Raw genomic sequence first — 15,006 nt, 5'->3', positions numbered from 1 at the left:
CTAGGTTCAGAGATCTGAGTTCAAATCCCCCCTATACCACTTCCTAGCTGTGTATCCATGGACAAATTATTAAACCTGTTCACCTTTTGGTTGTTAATTTTCAAAACATAGATTATTATCTAAGTTATTCAACCCCACAGCATCACAACCATTGCAAATTAAAATAGGACACTCTAGAAGGTGAACATAGCCTAATGGCCGACATGGTAAGCAGTAAATACATATGTGGCAGTCAGAATTTCAAGATGGCTCCAAGATAGACAACCCCTGGTATACAAGTCCTCCCTCCACTTCAGTGTTGGGAAGGCCTGTAAATATGGTTGGATATTGCTGCAACGAGTGGGCTAAGCTGTATGGCAAGAATAAGGAGATTTTGCAAAAGCAATTAAGATCCCATGTCAATTTATAGTTGAGCTAATCGAAAAAATAGGTTTCCTGGGGCACCTTGGTGGCTTAGTTGGTTAAGCATCAGACTTGGGTTTAGGTCATGAGCAAGCGATTCATGAGTTGGAGCCCCGTGTTGGGCTCTGTGCTCTGAGCTCAGAGCCTGGAGCCTGCTTCGGATTCTGTGGCTCCCTCTCTCTCTGATCCTCCCCTGCTTGCAGTCTCTCTCTCTCTCTTTCTCAAAAATAAATAAAGATTAAAAAAATTAAAAACAACTAGATTTCCTGATTGGGCCTGGATTAGTTATATGAATCCTTAAAGAAAGACTGAGCCATTCACAAGGAGAGAAATTCTTTTGCTGGCTCTGAAGAAATGAGTTGTCACATTATACAAAAACTTGTGAGATGGCCATGTGGCAAGAAATGCAGGAAACTGGGGCTGAAAGGAATCCCCTGCCGACAGTCAGCAAGAAAATGTGGAACTTACTCCTATAACTGCAAAGGACTAAATTATTCTGGCAACCATATAAGCTTAAAAGAAGAACCTAAATTCCAGAAGGAAAAAAAAAAACAAAAACAAAAACAAAATAAAACTAGTCCAATAACCTGACTGCATCATTGGGACATACTGAATGCAAGACCCAGCTAAGTTCTGACCAGCCTCCTGAGCCTCAGAAACTATGAGCTAACAAATATACATTAGTTAAAACTGCAGAATTTGTGGGGTGCTTCGGTGGCTCAGTTGATTAAGCATCCAACTTCAGCTCAGGCCATGATGTCAGGATTTGCGAGTTCAAGCCCCACTTCGGGCTGTGTGCTGACAGCTCAGAGCCTGGAGCCTGCTTCAGATTCTGTGTCTCCCCTCTCTCTGTCCCTTCCATGCTCACGACCTGTCTCTGTCTCTAAATAATAAATACATGTTAAAAAAATTTAAAAAAAATGCAGATTTTGTGATAATTTGTTACATAGCATAGACAATTAAAACATCCATGTTGTTATTATAATTATATCAATTCTGCATCAGGATACTAATACAGTTGACTGACACTATAATGTTCTTTTTTTTGTTCTCTTTTTTTTTAAGATTTTAAGTACTCTCTACACCCAACATGGAGCTCGCATTTACAAACCTAAGATCAAGAGTTGCATGCTGTACAGATAGAGCCATTCAGGTGCCCCTGTAATGTCATTCTTGATCATACTGAAGCTATAACTGGCATTCAGTTTAATTGTTTTATACAGTGTAAACCTATATTCTTTTTATATATTTGAAATTTTGATTTTAAGTCCTTCCATTCTACTATTAGATTTTTTTAACTGTCAGGTATAAAACCTATCACGAAGCCAATATTTATCTGTTAATGATTTATTACTGAGACTAGTTAAAAAAGGAACATCTTTCCTGGTGCAATAATCACATATGATATTTTTTAAATAGTTAAGAAATATCATTTGTTATCATACATCACAATTTAATTATTGTTATCTATATGTGTAAGCATTCTATGAAGCACATTAAGATCTTTTAAATATTTTTTAAATATAGATGATACACAATGTTACATTAGTTTCAGGTGTACTACATACTGATTTAACACCTCTATGGGGCACCTGGGTGGCTCAGTCAGTTAAGAGTTCGACTTGCTCAGGTCATGATCTCACGGTTTGTGAGTTCAAGCTCTGCACCAGGCTCTGTGCTGACAGCTTAGAGCCTGGAGCCTGCTTCAGAATCTGTGTCTCTCCCTCTCCCTGCTCCTCTCTCCCCTGCTTGTGTTCTGTCTCTGTCTCTCTCTCTCAAAAATAAATAAATGTTAAAAATAATTTTTTAACAACCTTATACAGTTATTCTATGCTCACTACAAATGTAGCTACCATCTGTCACATGCAATGCTATTACATCACCATTGACTATATTCCCCATGCTATGCCTTTTATTCTCATGACTTATTCATTCCATAACTGGACTCTTATCTCCCACTCCTCTTCATCCATTTTTCCATCCCTCTGCCCCCTCCTGCTGGCAACCGTCAGTTTTTTTCTCTGTTTTATAGGTTTGATTCTACTTTTTGTTTGTTTATTCATTCGTTTTGCTTTGTAGGTTCCACATAGAAGTGAAACCATATGGTATTTGTCCTTTAAAAAAAATCTTTTTTTTCAACCAAACTTTACTTTGTAGAACGGTTTTGTATTTACTAAAATAATGCAGAAGACAATACAAAGATTTCTTTGTTTCCTCTATTATTAATAAATTACGTTAGTATTATGCATTTGTTACAATAAATGAATGAATACTGATACATTACAATGAACTAAAAGTCCGTAGTTTATTTAGATTTCTTTATTTTTTAAGATTTGTTTATTTATTTTGAGAGAGAGAGAGCGAGTAGGGGAGGAGCAGGGAGAGAGGGAGAGAGAGAATCCCAAGCAGGCTCCATGCTGACAGATGGAGCCTGATGCAGGGCTCGATACCACAGACTATGAGATCATGACCTGAACCGAAGTCAAGAGTTGGCCGCTTAACCAACTGAGCCACCCAGGAGCCCCTAGATTTTATTAGTTTTTACTTAATGTCCTTTTTTGGTTGCAGAATCCCATCCAGAGTACTACATTACATTTAGTTGTCACATTTATGCAGGCTCCTCTTGGCTATTGCACTTTCTCACTTATCTTGCTTTTCGTAACTGAATGTTTTGAGCAGTACTCAAACCTTCTTGTAGAAGGTTCTTCAATTGGGATTTGATATTTTTTCATGGTAAGACTAGTGCTATGGGTCACTGGGAGGAAGACCACAGAGGTAAAATGCCATTGTCATTATATCATGTCAAGTGTGTATATTATCAACATGATTTATGACTCTTGATGTTACGATAAATGTGTATACAGAATAATTAAGTATATACTTGATAGATGGTGAGCACCAGGCTTCTCATTTGAGAATGGATTGGAAACATCAGAATAAACTCAAGTCTATCTTAGTGTACATATAGATGTTTACATATATAAATATTTATAGATACGTGTATATACACAAGTTTATATAAATATGTATAATTTCATTCTGTTTGCTCAAAAGGGGGAAAATAGGCTGTAAAGTAAAAAAAAAAATCAAAACGCCCCAGTCACAATGAGTACATCTAGTGTTTAGATCTTGTATTTTTATACCATTCTCCAACAAAAGGAACCAGTTCTTCCTATTGATATGGCTGATTCTGGGGCTAGGGTAGGATATACATAAGATGAGCCTACAGCATCTTGTAATATTGGAAAGTAAGAAAGTTCCCCAATACACACACACACACACACACACACACACACATTTACAGTAATAAGGAGGCATGTCAAAGAAGTAGAGGAGCAAACTGAATGAGTCTCCAACATTCAGCTAAAGCTGAAATAATTTGGGCAATCTTAAAATAGTGTAATGCAAAGTATAAACTAAATATCCATAAAAACTTAAGAATAAAAATGATGGAATGCACTGCTTAATTAATTAATTAATGAGCGAGAAGAGATAAAACTCTCCTGTGGAAGTATTCCAAATAAGTTACATAGATGCTCCACCCTCAAAGTGGGGGAATATACCTTCCACCCCCTAGAACGGCTGGACACAGTGACTTTCAAGGTGTACTGTGTGGAGACATGAGGAGAGGTAACGTGGGAAAGGATTATCTTCACACAGAGAATGTTCCCCAGGTGATTAAGGCCAACAAGTCATAAATTCTTTGTTACTTCGATTACTTATTTCACCGACCTATGGTTAGTACCTGACATTTGTTCTGAGTATGGTGTCAAACTTGTGGGCATGCTCAGTCGCAGGATAAACCAGTACATTAGAAGTAAGAAAGGGTGGCTTAGAAAGAGATTGTATTTTTGGGGCACCTGGGTGGCTCAGTCAGTCAGGAGTCCGACCCTTGCTCAGGTCACGTTCTCAGGGTTCATGTTTGAGTCCCGCCTCAGGCTGTGGACTGACAGCTCAGAGCCTGAAACCTGCTTCAGATTGTGTATTTCCCTCTCTCGGCCCTTCCCCCGCTCACTCTCTGTCTCACTTTCTCTCTCAAAAATAAATAAGGGGCCCCTGGGTGGTGCAGTCGGTTAAGCGTCCGACTTCAGCCAGGTCACGATCTCGCGGTTTGTGAGTTGGAGCCCCGCGTCGGGCTCTGGGCTGATGGCTCAGAGCCTGGAGCCTGTTTCCGATTCTGTGTCTCCCTCTCTCTCTGCCCCTCCCCCGTTCATGCTCTGTCTCTCTCTGTCCCCAAAATAAAAATAAACGTTGAAAAGGAAACGTTGAAAAAAAAAAAAAATAAATAAATAAACATTAAAAAAAAAAGAGAGAGACGTTGTCTTTTATGGTTCTTTCTGTCTTGTGAGATACGTCACCACATTTTTTTACTGAAATAAAATTTATGGATTTAGAAAGATGCAATTTAAAAATGATAATGCAGAATTACTTAAACTTATAAAAATTTGTAAAGATAATTCTGAAGCAAACGAAAGGCTCTACATACTTTTGTTTCCGAGTATTATGCACATTTGCCTTATCATTTTAATGTTATTTAAACTGTGGTTAATAGATTGCTTTGCATCTACAGATGTTTAATAAATAATTTTTATTTGATTTGGTTATGACTTCATTGAGCAGAAAGAGTGCTGTAAAGTGATTTTTCATTTTGGCATATTATTTTCTGCCCTTTAAAAATGGAGATTTATGTATGTGACAATTGCATAGTTTTAAATGATACTTCTGTTGATGAAAACCCAGTTGGTCTTTCAGGAAAAAAAAATGGACAATCTATCCTCTTTACCAATTAGAAATCAAGAGAATAAGGATTTTAATAAGCCTCCTGGGAGACTTGTCTTTTGTATCTTTGATAAATACATGATTATAAGGACAAATTATATGAGTAGCAATAATTCCCCAGTAATGTGATCATTAAAAGACCTCTCAACTGCAATATATCAGTATTAATTGGGGACAGATGATCATTTTAGTGACATGCTCAAGTCATTATCCATATTTCAATACTTCATGAATACCTGAGTATTCTTAATGATGTGATTATTTTTTTAAAGATTTTTCAGTGCAATGATCTTAATGAGGTTGTTTATTTTGAAATGAGGAAAAATACAAAAAATAGAATTAAGCATTGTTAATGAAGACTATTTAAGAAAGATGTTTGAGGAAAGTGAACCAAATATTAACTTTTAGTTATGGATGTAGAAATGCTTTAGCATTTACTCTAATTAAGCTGTGTATTAACAGTTTTTTTATATAAGCAAAATAAAACATCGATGTATGTGTTCTGAATAATTGATCCGGATTATATTATATTCAAAATACTAAATAGTGTATGCCCCCATATCCTTACAAAAACCTTGTATTTTCTGATGATTATTACTTTTTAGTTATGTAATTTATTTAATACCATGTGTATCTTTCCATCTACAAAACACAGGCTACACCATCTCTTGTATATAAAGGGATCCCAAAGCCATTCAAATTTGTTCACATCTTTTTCTTATAATTGTGTGCTTCCTCATTTTGATTATGATATCAGAGACATGTCCTTTTGTTAAGCTTACCAATATGGCAAAAGTAGTTTTTACTGTAGACTCAGTTTCTGAATTTCAACTTGTGCTCTTTTTACTAATACATCATTTCATACTGCATATTTTAGTATGATGCCAAATTTTTGACAGAATGTATTTATGCTCCTCTCCTCTCACAAATCCAATAATCTTTTTTTTTTTTCAAAGTCCATATTCTCTCTACTGGCTTCTTTTGCACCTCGCTATTCTGGTTTGCTTCCTACTTCTCTATTTCTTCATTTCAAATTTGATAGATTTATTTCTTATTTGAAATTGTTAAGTATTAAGATTCTACAAGTTCTGCTAGTTATTCATTGTCTCTTCTACCTTCCCATCCTACATCTAGTGATCTTATATTCACGTTTATTAATTCATGAATCTCAAAATGATATTCCCAGTGTCTTGCACTTCTCATACTGCTTTAAGTCTTACAGTTCTATTTTCTCATTTAATTTTCATAACAACTTGTGACTGGTGCCGCTATGATTTTCTAATCACAGATAAGCAAACAGAGATGTGGGGGAGTTGGGTAATGTTCTCAAGACCACACAGGAAAGTGATGGAGTGAGAGTTTTAACCAAAGCAGTAGTACTCCAGTTACTGTATTCCATGGGATGTTTTCTCCACCCCAAATTTAAAAAATCAGTTATTCTCCAGGAAAGTACATTTCTTGTTACTCAGTAACATGTTCACTCAAAATAGGATTGTGATTCTCTTCCTTTATTATGCAAATTCAATAAATTCTCTAATTTCTCATGTGTGAACATGACTTTCCCATCTAACCACTCTATTCCCACCTCACAGTGTTAAATTTGGAACTTGCAATCCTTTATTTTGGTGACTGCGGTAGCATCCCATCACTGTGATCAGTCTCTTCCTCCATCTTATTTCCAGTTAATCAATCATCAAACTATCTTCATTGTCTTTTCAAAGATAATATTGGCCGGGTCACATGTTTCTGACTGTTCAAACCATTCTGTTTAGAGGACATCATGTTAAATATCTCTATGCCTTAAATTGACATCGTGTCCTGTTGGGAGGGTATGGCCAGGACTACCATATTAGTCCCAATGGTAAATTAAGAAATGCAACCAAAACAGATATGACGACTGTGGCACAATGAGCAAAATAGTATACGGTATTATGGTCGACAGGGCCTAACCCCCAGGTAATGGTGTCCTGAGTTTCTTTGGCTTGACAGACTTTTCATTCTTTGTTGACTTCATCAATCATTTCCATTGGTAGCCTTGAGAAACAAAGGAGAAAATAAATGACTTACTTCCACTCTTAAGCTTGTGAGCATACTTTGCATGGCTCGTTAATAAGTTCTTGCTAAACAAATTGAGAACAACTCAAACCAACTCCAGATTTGCATTCTAAATCCTCATCTGCCTTTGGAACCTGATCAGCTTTCATGGCAGCCTAATCACACTTTCAAAACCTGACCCCATCTTAACTTTCCAGTGTTATCTATGTTTCTAACATATTCTATGTGGCATTCTCTATTTTCTGGAAACACTTTAGATGCTTCTTGTTCCTCTGCCTAGAACATTCAATCTTTGACAAACTCCATCTCATCCTGCAAAACCTACCAAAAATATTGTCTTTTCAATCAAGCCTGCTTCCAGACTTTCCCAGTCTGTTGATTTATACTCTGCATGTTTTGTTTTGTTTTTTTTTAATTTTAGGACTTCTCATACTTCATTGCAATTTATCTGCCTCCTCTTCTCATTTCCTTGATAATTAGAATCTTAAGGGCAAAAATCGTATTGACTCATTCTCTATGTCATTCTCTCTTTTCCATTTTTGCCTTTTATCAGTTTTATAACTGATATCACTTGGTCTATGGAGATTTTCCACTCTTTCCTCCCCAAAATGCCTTTTATTTTATGACACTCACTATGGTTACTTTATAGTTATGTTTTTGGTTTATTTTTATCTCTTCACCATCTCCTGCCCTCACCATTAAATCAGCAATTTCTGTGAAGATAAGGATTGTATCTCACTGATTTTTATTTCCTCTAAAGCCCCTAGCAATTGTTAGATATTTAATGGTCTCAGAATAATTGTCTCTGAAATAATATTTCTAAAACCAGCCCAAAGCTGGTTTAACAGATTGTTGATGATCTTCATATTTTAGGCTCTGTTAGCCTTTGTTATAAACCATGCTACCACCAAAGAGAATTCTAATTATTTTCCCTGATGAATCCTGTAATTCAATCAAAGTTAATTTTTATGTACAATTTAATTTGTAATTAACCAAATATATATACATCTAACTATTAGAGTTTGCCATTAATAAAAAAATTACTAACATTACCATACTGAGCTGAAATAGTTTCTACTGTAAAGAAGAAAATAAAGAATAAAACATTAGTTGGCTTATGATATTTTTTAAAGGTAAATACACAGTTTTCAATAAGCATCATTTTTTCTACAAATAGCACCTTTCCAATAACTTCCCGGACTCTAATGGTGCTGAAATTAGGACAAGGAAGCATGGAATGGTCTAGTCAATGGTAATATTTAAAATTTTATTATTTCCCCAGGAATAGTAACAAATTATTATCATCCTACCTGTACTCTTTAGATTCCTTTGGCTAAAACTGGGACACCTGTGTAGCTCTGGGGTATGGCTCAGTCGGTTAAGAAAGAGGCCAACTCTTGATTTCAGCTCAGGTCATGACCTCATGATCCACATCAGGCTCTGTACTTACAGCATGGAGCCTGCTTGGGAACCTCTCTCTCCCTCTCTCTCTGCCTCTTCCCCACTCAAGTACTCTCTCTCTCTTTCTCAAAATAAGTAAATAAACATTAAAAAAATAAGTAAAATGTAAAATATATGTGACTTTGGCCAAAACTTACGTGTGTGTGTGTGTGTGTATGTGTGTGTGTGTGTGTGTGTGTGTGTGTTTAATAATACGATTTTACGAGAAGAATACAAAAGAGACTTCAAAACATTTTATTTCTGTTAAGACTGTGATTAGCTTTGAAGACATGGAGGGATTAACAAAAAGGTGATGGAAAATCGTAAATAGAGGTGCAGAGGCAGTACCCTCAGGGTTACAAATATGGAATATTGGGAGACCGACAATTAATATCATGATGCTGGCATGACATTGGAAATCCTAGTGTAATTAAAAAAATAAATATAAAATGTCCTGTTGGAAAAGTTTTTGATTTACAGGAGAATGGAGGGGACAGTACAGAGATCCTCATTTACTGACACACAGTTTCCTCTATTATTGACAACATATAATTATGACACAATTTTTATAATTAACAAATATTATTAATGAAACAACTCCATACTTTATTAAGATTTCCTGAAGGTTTACTTTACTTATTTATTTATTTTTTCTGTTCCAGGATCTTACCTACAATACTGTATTGCATTTAGTGTCATATTCTCTTAAGCTCCTCTTTGTTAAGAGGGTTTTTCAGTTTTCTTTGTTTTTGATGATACAGACAATTTTATGGAGTACTGATATGGTTTTTGTACCTCAACTGGGATTTCTATGACATTTTGTTTATATCAGATGAAGGTTATAGGCTTTTTGGTAAGAAGACTACAGAGATAAAATACAATTATTGTCACATCATATCAAGGGTAGATACATATACATATACATCAATATAACATATCGCCGATGAAGTTGACCTTGACCTCTGGGCTGAGTTGAAGTGTTTGTCAGGTTTTTCCACTTCACATTTACTCTTCTTTCATCCACTTTACATATCCACTTTACACTATATACTTTGGAAGAAAGTCACTGTGGGTAGTTCATGTTTAAGGACTGGGGACCTATATTCCATTTCCTTGATGGTGAAGTATCTACATAAATTATTTAGAATATGTCTGCATGGGAAATATGTCTATTAAATCTCATTTATGTATTTAATATTTTATTTATATTAGTGTGGATTCATGAATATTTATTTTATAAGTTGTGTGAAAGTCTAATACTATTTTATTTATTTTATTGCTATAATTGTGTCAGTATTGATTGTCAGGAGCTCTTTTATCCACTCCTGTATCCCTTGCATATATCACCATTATTATTTTTGTATTTTTAAACACTTTCTCACTTTCTGGCACTCCAAAATATTCCAGGATTATCTTGTCTATTTCTTATTATAGTCATAGTGTCAGCTACTTTTCTAAGGAGCCCTGGTTCCTCTTGTCTAGAACCAGAAACTGGGTGTGTTTTGTGACTGACATGGCAATCATTCAGCTTACAGAGCAAGGAAATATATGTATATACACAAACCAATATATGTATGCCTATCTGTTTCTCTCTCTCTGTCTCTCTCTGCCTGCCTGCCCATCTGTCAGTCTGTCTATCTAATCTATGTAGATATTGCTATATATACTCAACTGCATCTACATTAAGCTAAACATAAGTTAATACATTACCCTAATCTATTACCACATATATCATCCTAGCCTCTACCCTTTCTTTATATATAAATTCTAAATGAGGAAACTGACTGGACCTCTCCAGTACACCTATATGGAAGTACCAAAATTGTTAACTTGTATTCCTATGGGACATTACTTTAACAACTAGAATGCAATGCTTATGTACAACTTATTTTGTCTTTAGTTTTATACTCTCCACTCATATATTAACTTTCCATATAGTTATATAGTTATTAAGACTCCTGTAGTCTTAATAACTGAGAGTTTTGATCATAAATAAGTCTGGAATCTTGTCAAGTGCTTTTTCTGAAATTATTGCTACTATAATGATTTTTCTTCTTTAGCTTGTTGATGTGGTGATTAATTTTCAAATATTAAGTCAGTTTTGTAGCAATAAATCCACTTGGTCACAGTATATAATTATACATATACATTGTTGGATTCAATTTAATGATATTTTGTTCAGGATGTTTGCATCTATATTTCTGAGAGATATTGGCTTATAGTTTTCTTATAATGTCTTAATCTGTTTTTGGTATTTGTCTCATAGAATGTTTCTGTTTGGGGAAAAATTTGTAAAGAATTAGTATCAATTTTTTCTTAATTATTGAGTAGAATTCATCAGTGAAACCATTTGGTTCTGGTGCACTTTTTTTAATGTTTACTTATTTATTTTGAGAGAGAGACAGTGAGAGACAGAGAGAGCACAAGCAAGAGAGGGGCAAAGAGACAGAAAGAGAAAGAGAATCCCAGAAGGCTATGTGCTGACAGCACAAAGCCCAACAATGGGCTCAATCTCACCAACTGTGAGATTATGACTTGAGCCAAAATCAACAGTCCGATGCTTAGCCTACTGAGCCACCCAGGTGCCCCTCTGGTGCTCTCTTTCATGGAAGTTTATTTTATTACATCTTCTTAATAGATACTCTCATATTCATATTACCCATTTATTTTGAGTTTTTCTTGAGACTTTATCTTTACACCCATGTGTTATTTAAACTTGTTTCATGTCTGCTTTTCTCTGCGTCTCCATCAGTGCTTTACAGAGAAAGAGGTATTTGACCTGTGTAGTCTTCAATTTAGTCTCTTTCACTTTGCAAATGCTTAACTTTGTTTAGTTAATAAGTAAGTTTTCTTTTTTTCACAGAAGGCAAATCACTCATCTCACAATGTAAACTAACTTAAAAATTACATATATATATACACACACACAGTAATCCTATCTCTGAAAGTATCATTTCTATAAAAATTCATCACCATCATTTTATATATTAAGCAGCCATTTTATTTCCATAATTTCAGTCATAATTTTAATTCTAATCAAATCTCCTTAAAATAAAAAGTGTTAAATTCTAGTATTGGGCTTCTTAAGTCTTAATTGATTACCTTATTTCTGTATAATTATTTTGTCTTTTCCCAACCCATTTCTTTTTAGGTCCCTCCATGTTTGCTCAACCTCTATTTTTCTCTTTCCCTCCCTGACTTCCTTCTCTCTTTTTCCGCATGCACATGCGTGAACACACACACATACACATACACACAAACACTCTCATGCATGTCTTTTGACAAAGTGAAAATGAAAAGGTGATTTATAGATTCTTGTGAAGTATCAGTGAATATTTTATAACACAATAAAAAGTTTAACAACAGAACTTTTCATTTGATAAACTGTTATTCTTCTAAAAGAGATATACTACAGAAACATTTTTTTCTGAAAAAGCGGTGAAGTACCCTGTTTTTTTTTTATTACATTATCTTGAAATAGATAAAAAAATCGCTCAAAGCAAGCTTACTTGATTTTATCATGTGTGAAAGTAATTTTCTTTTGAATCTTATTTACCTTGGGACGGCAAAAATGGGATTTATGAAGTATTTGGGGCTATAAGAAAGTGCAATTTCTTTAACTTCTGTTACATATGTTCTGTTTTTTTGGTTTTACTTTGATTTTTAAAATATTTATTTTCAGAAAGAATTCTCAGTTCATATCGCTAGTCATTCCCATTATTCGTGGAAAGGGAAAGAAAGGAAAATGCATAGTTTTGTAGGCTTCTTTTCTTTTATTGCTTTTTTATTGACATATCTAAATCTTAAGCATATTATTACAATTTCAATATTTATACAGGAGGGAAAATAAGAAAAGGCATTTCAACTGATGGCCGTAGGATATTTCATTTTCTTGTTCATAGGAATTATATAGTTTTCCCTTCTCCCAGACATTTACCAGATTATTTTAATCTCATCCACCAGTTCCCATAGTCACCATGTTGTATTATTTTTATTAAGCTAGACTGAATATAGCTATTTGTCCTGAAAAGGTTCTGGCCTACATCTATCCTGTACCCAATTTTTATGAATGAAACTGAGATTCAGAGAGAATATCAATAATTTATTCAAAGTCCACCATTCATTTGTGTGCTCTGACACACACGTTACTATTGGATTTCTAAGCTTGCTTTTACTGTACCACACTGTGGTTCTTTATTTAATGTTTTCTTGAATGCTTCCCTGCTGGTAAATTTATTCATCCATTGAGGTCGATACCAACTGTAGATTAAACGTTATTCTTAGTCTGAGTGATCAATTTGGATCTGACTCACCAGGAACGAAGTATCTTTAGGACTGTAATTTACTGAATCAACATTAAACTAGCCTTAGCCTTGGTACAGGTTTCTGTCTTGACTATGGTAACCACATTCCAGTAACTGAAAATCCTACACCAAATCTCTGTGTTCCTGTTCCTTTCACCTTCAGAGATTGAATCTCAGGCCTGCATACTATGTTTCTCTAAAAGAACTGATTCCTGCATGGAACCCCAACCTCCTAGTAAGGAAATCTCTCTTCCTTTTTCCTACACTCCTTTCTCTGCTAGGAGAGATAATAAAGATGTAAGACTGAAAAGACAAGTTCCAGTCCCTTGAATTTACATTTCTTTTCAACTGCTCTGTGATGCCCAATCTGTTTGTCTCCTTAACAGTTGTATACGCATTCTGCATTTAATGAATTTATAAGTCTTCTATTAACTGCTATTGGAAGTAAAGATTCCTTTATGACTGTCCTAAGAGTAATGACTATCTTAAGAATAGATTTCCCGGCTTTCTCTATCTTCAGTTTAGGGGCTATTAACTTCTGTAAACTCTGCTGTATCCTCACCTTGCCATATTTGTCTGGTTCTCAATAACTGAGTACCATTTATCATTTAATGCTGTCTCCAATAATGTTCTTATGCAGTGTAACAAGGTACTATTGTAATATAAAGTTGAATGAAATCATTGCACTGCCCCAGTCTTAGCTATCTCTAATTACTGCATTCATTCCACATATACTTAATTATAATAATCATGACCAAAAATAGTGATATTCTTTAAAAATGAATGCACATATTTCTAAAATCGTTATATATATGATACTTAATAAATTAATTACATAAAAATGAGATTTTTCTACTTCATCATTACTTAATATTCTCTATAAGAAAATTCAAACATTGTTATACTAATTGGAACTAATGGCCAATAATTCCTTTTCTCTTAAGGAAATCCTTTAGCATATTTTTAATTTTTCCTTGTGTTTTAAGGATTATTAGTTGCATCACTGGGGTTCCAACATAAGTATGTAAAGCTACTTTTCAACTCTACACTTTAAAAAAAGTAATTAAAGCTGTCAGACATCATGTGTAAAGCATTTTTTGAGAAAGTCAGATTTTATTTGTGGTTTCATCTGCTGAGATGACTGTTTTCATTACTAGAGAAATCAGTTCTATAAATTTTTAATGGGACAATTTCTCAAACTAAGTATAACTTCGGGAAAGAAATTATTCAAATGATGCTTTCTAGTATGTGAATTTGTCACTATGAGTTAAAGTTTCATGGATTCCTGTTTGTTGAAAAAAAAAGAATATGGAATTTCATGTTTGGGCCTTTTAGATGATATAATCACAGCATTTAAAACAAAACCACGTGTTCAAACTTTTAAGAAAATACTACTCTAGAATTTGCATCTATCAAGAACCTATGATCAATTTTTTTTCTAGCTTGTTTATCTCATGTTTGCCTTTTTTATTTTCATGGAATATAGAATAAAATATTCCTGGGGTTTATAAACCTATATGAGAAGGAAATACTTTAGGATACTTCTTCAAATTTAACATAATGTTCTTTTAGTTCTCGCAAAAATTTGTAGAGTAGAAGATTCTGATTTAAAAAAAATATGAAAGTCTGACACCTGATGTTAGTAATAACAGAAACCAATAATATTGATTTTAAAAGTTAATTTACAAGAAAGTGAATTTAAAAAAAAAGATGAAAGTGTAACTATGCTTTAAGTTTAATTCATTTGTATTTCTTTAGACAGGTGTGACCACTGACAAACACATGAAAGACAGCTTCATATGTTATTGAAGTAAAAGCATGAACTTACAGATATACTGAAGATATATGAAAAGTCTAGTCATTTTAAACATTTTATTAAATTACTTTATAACAACACATCTACCTTTAATATCAAGAAGGTCTAGAAAATGACACAGATGGATAAGCTACATAATAGCTTTGTAAGCTTGTGTTCTTAATATATCCTTTCTGTGAAAACTGAAAAAAAATAGCTAAAATGATGAAA

The 15,006-nt window shown here is 34.1% G+C and overlaps 1 long non-coding RNA gene across 1 annotated transcript in view; it reads right to left on the bottom strand.

Annotated features, from left to right (window-relative positions):
• Positions 1 to 6,703: 6,703 nt before the first annotated feature.
• LOC125175555 (uncharacterized) overlaps positions 6,704 to 15,006 on the bottom strand; it is a 103,230-nt gene continuing 94,927 nt past the window's right edge. The window contains exon 3 of the long non-coding RNA XR_007155872.1: positions 6,704 to 7,215. This is a non-coding gene — a long non-coding RNA (uncharacterized LOC125175555). The remainder of the gene's footprint in view (positions 7,216 to 15,006) is intronic.

Source organism: Prionailurus viverrinus, chromosome C2 (assembly GCF_022837055.1).
Source record: "Prionailurus viverrinus isolate Anna chromosome C2, UM_Priviv_1.0, whole genome shotgun sequence".
In the NCBI taxonomy this organism is placed as follows: Eukaryota; Metazoa; Chordata; class Mammalia; order Carnivora; family Felidae; genus Prionailurus; species Prionailurus viverrinus.
Note: the sequence above shows the minus strand (reverse complement) of the source record. Positions and strands in the feature narration are given on the sequence as shown.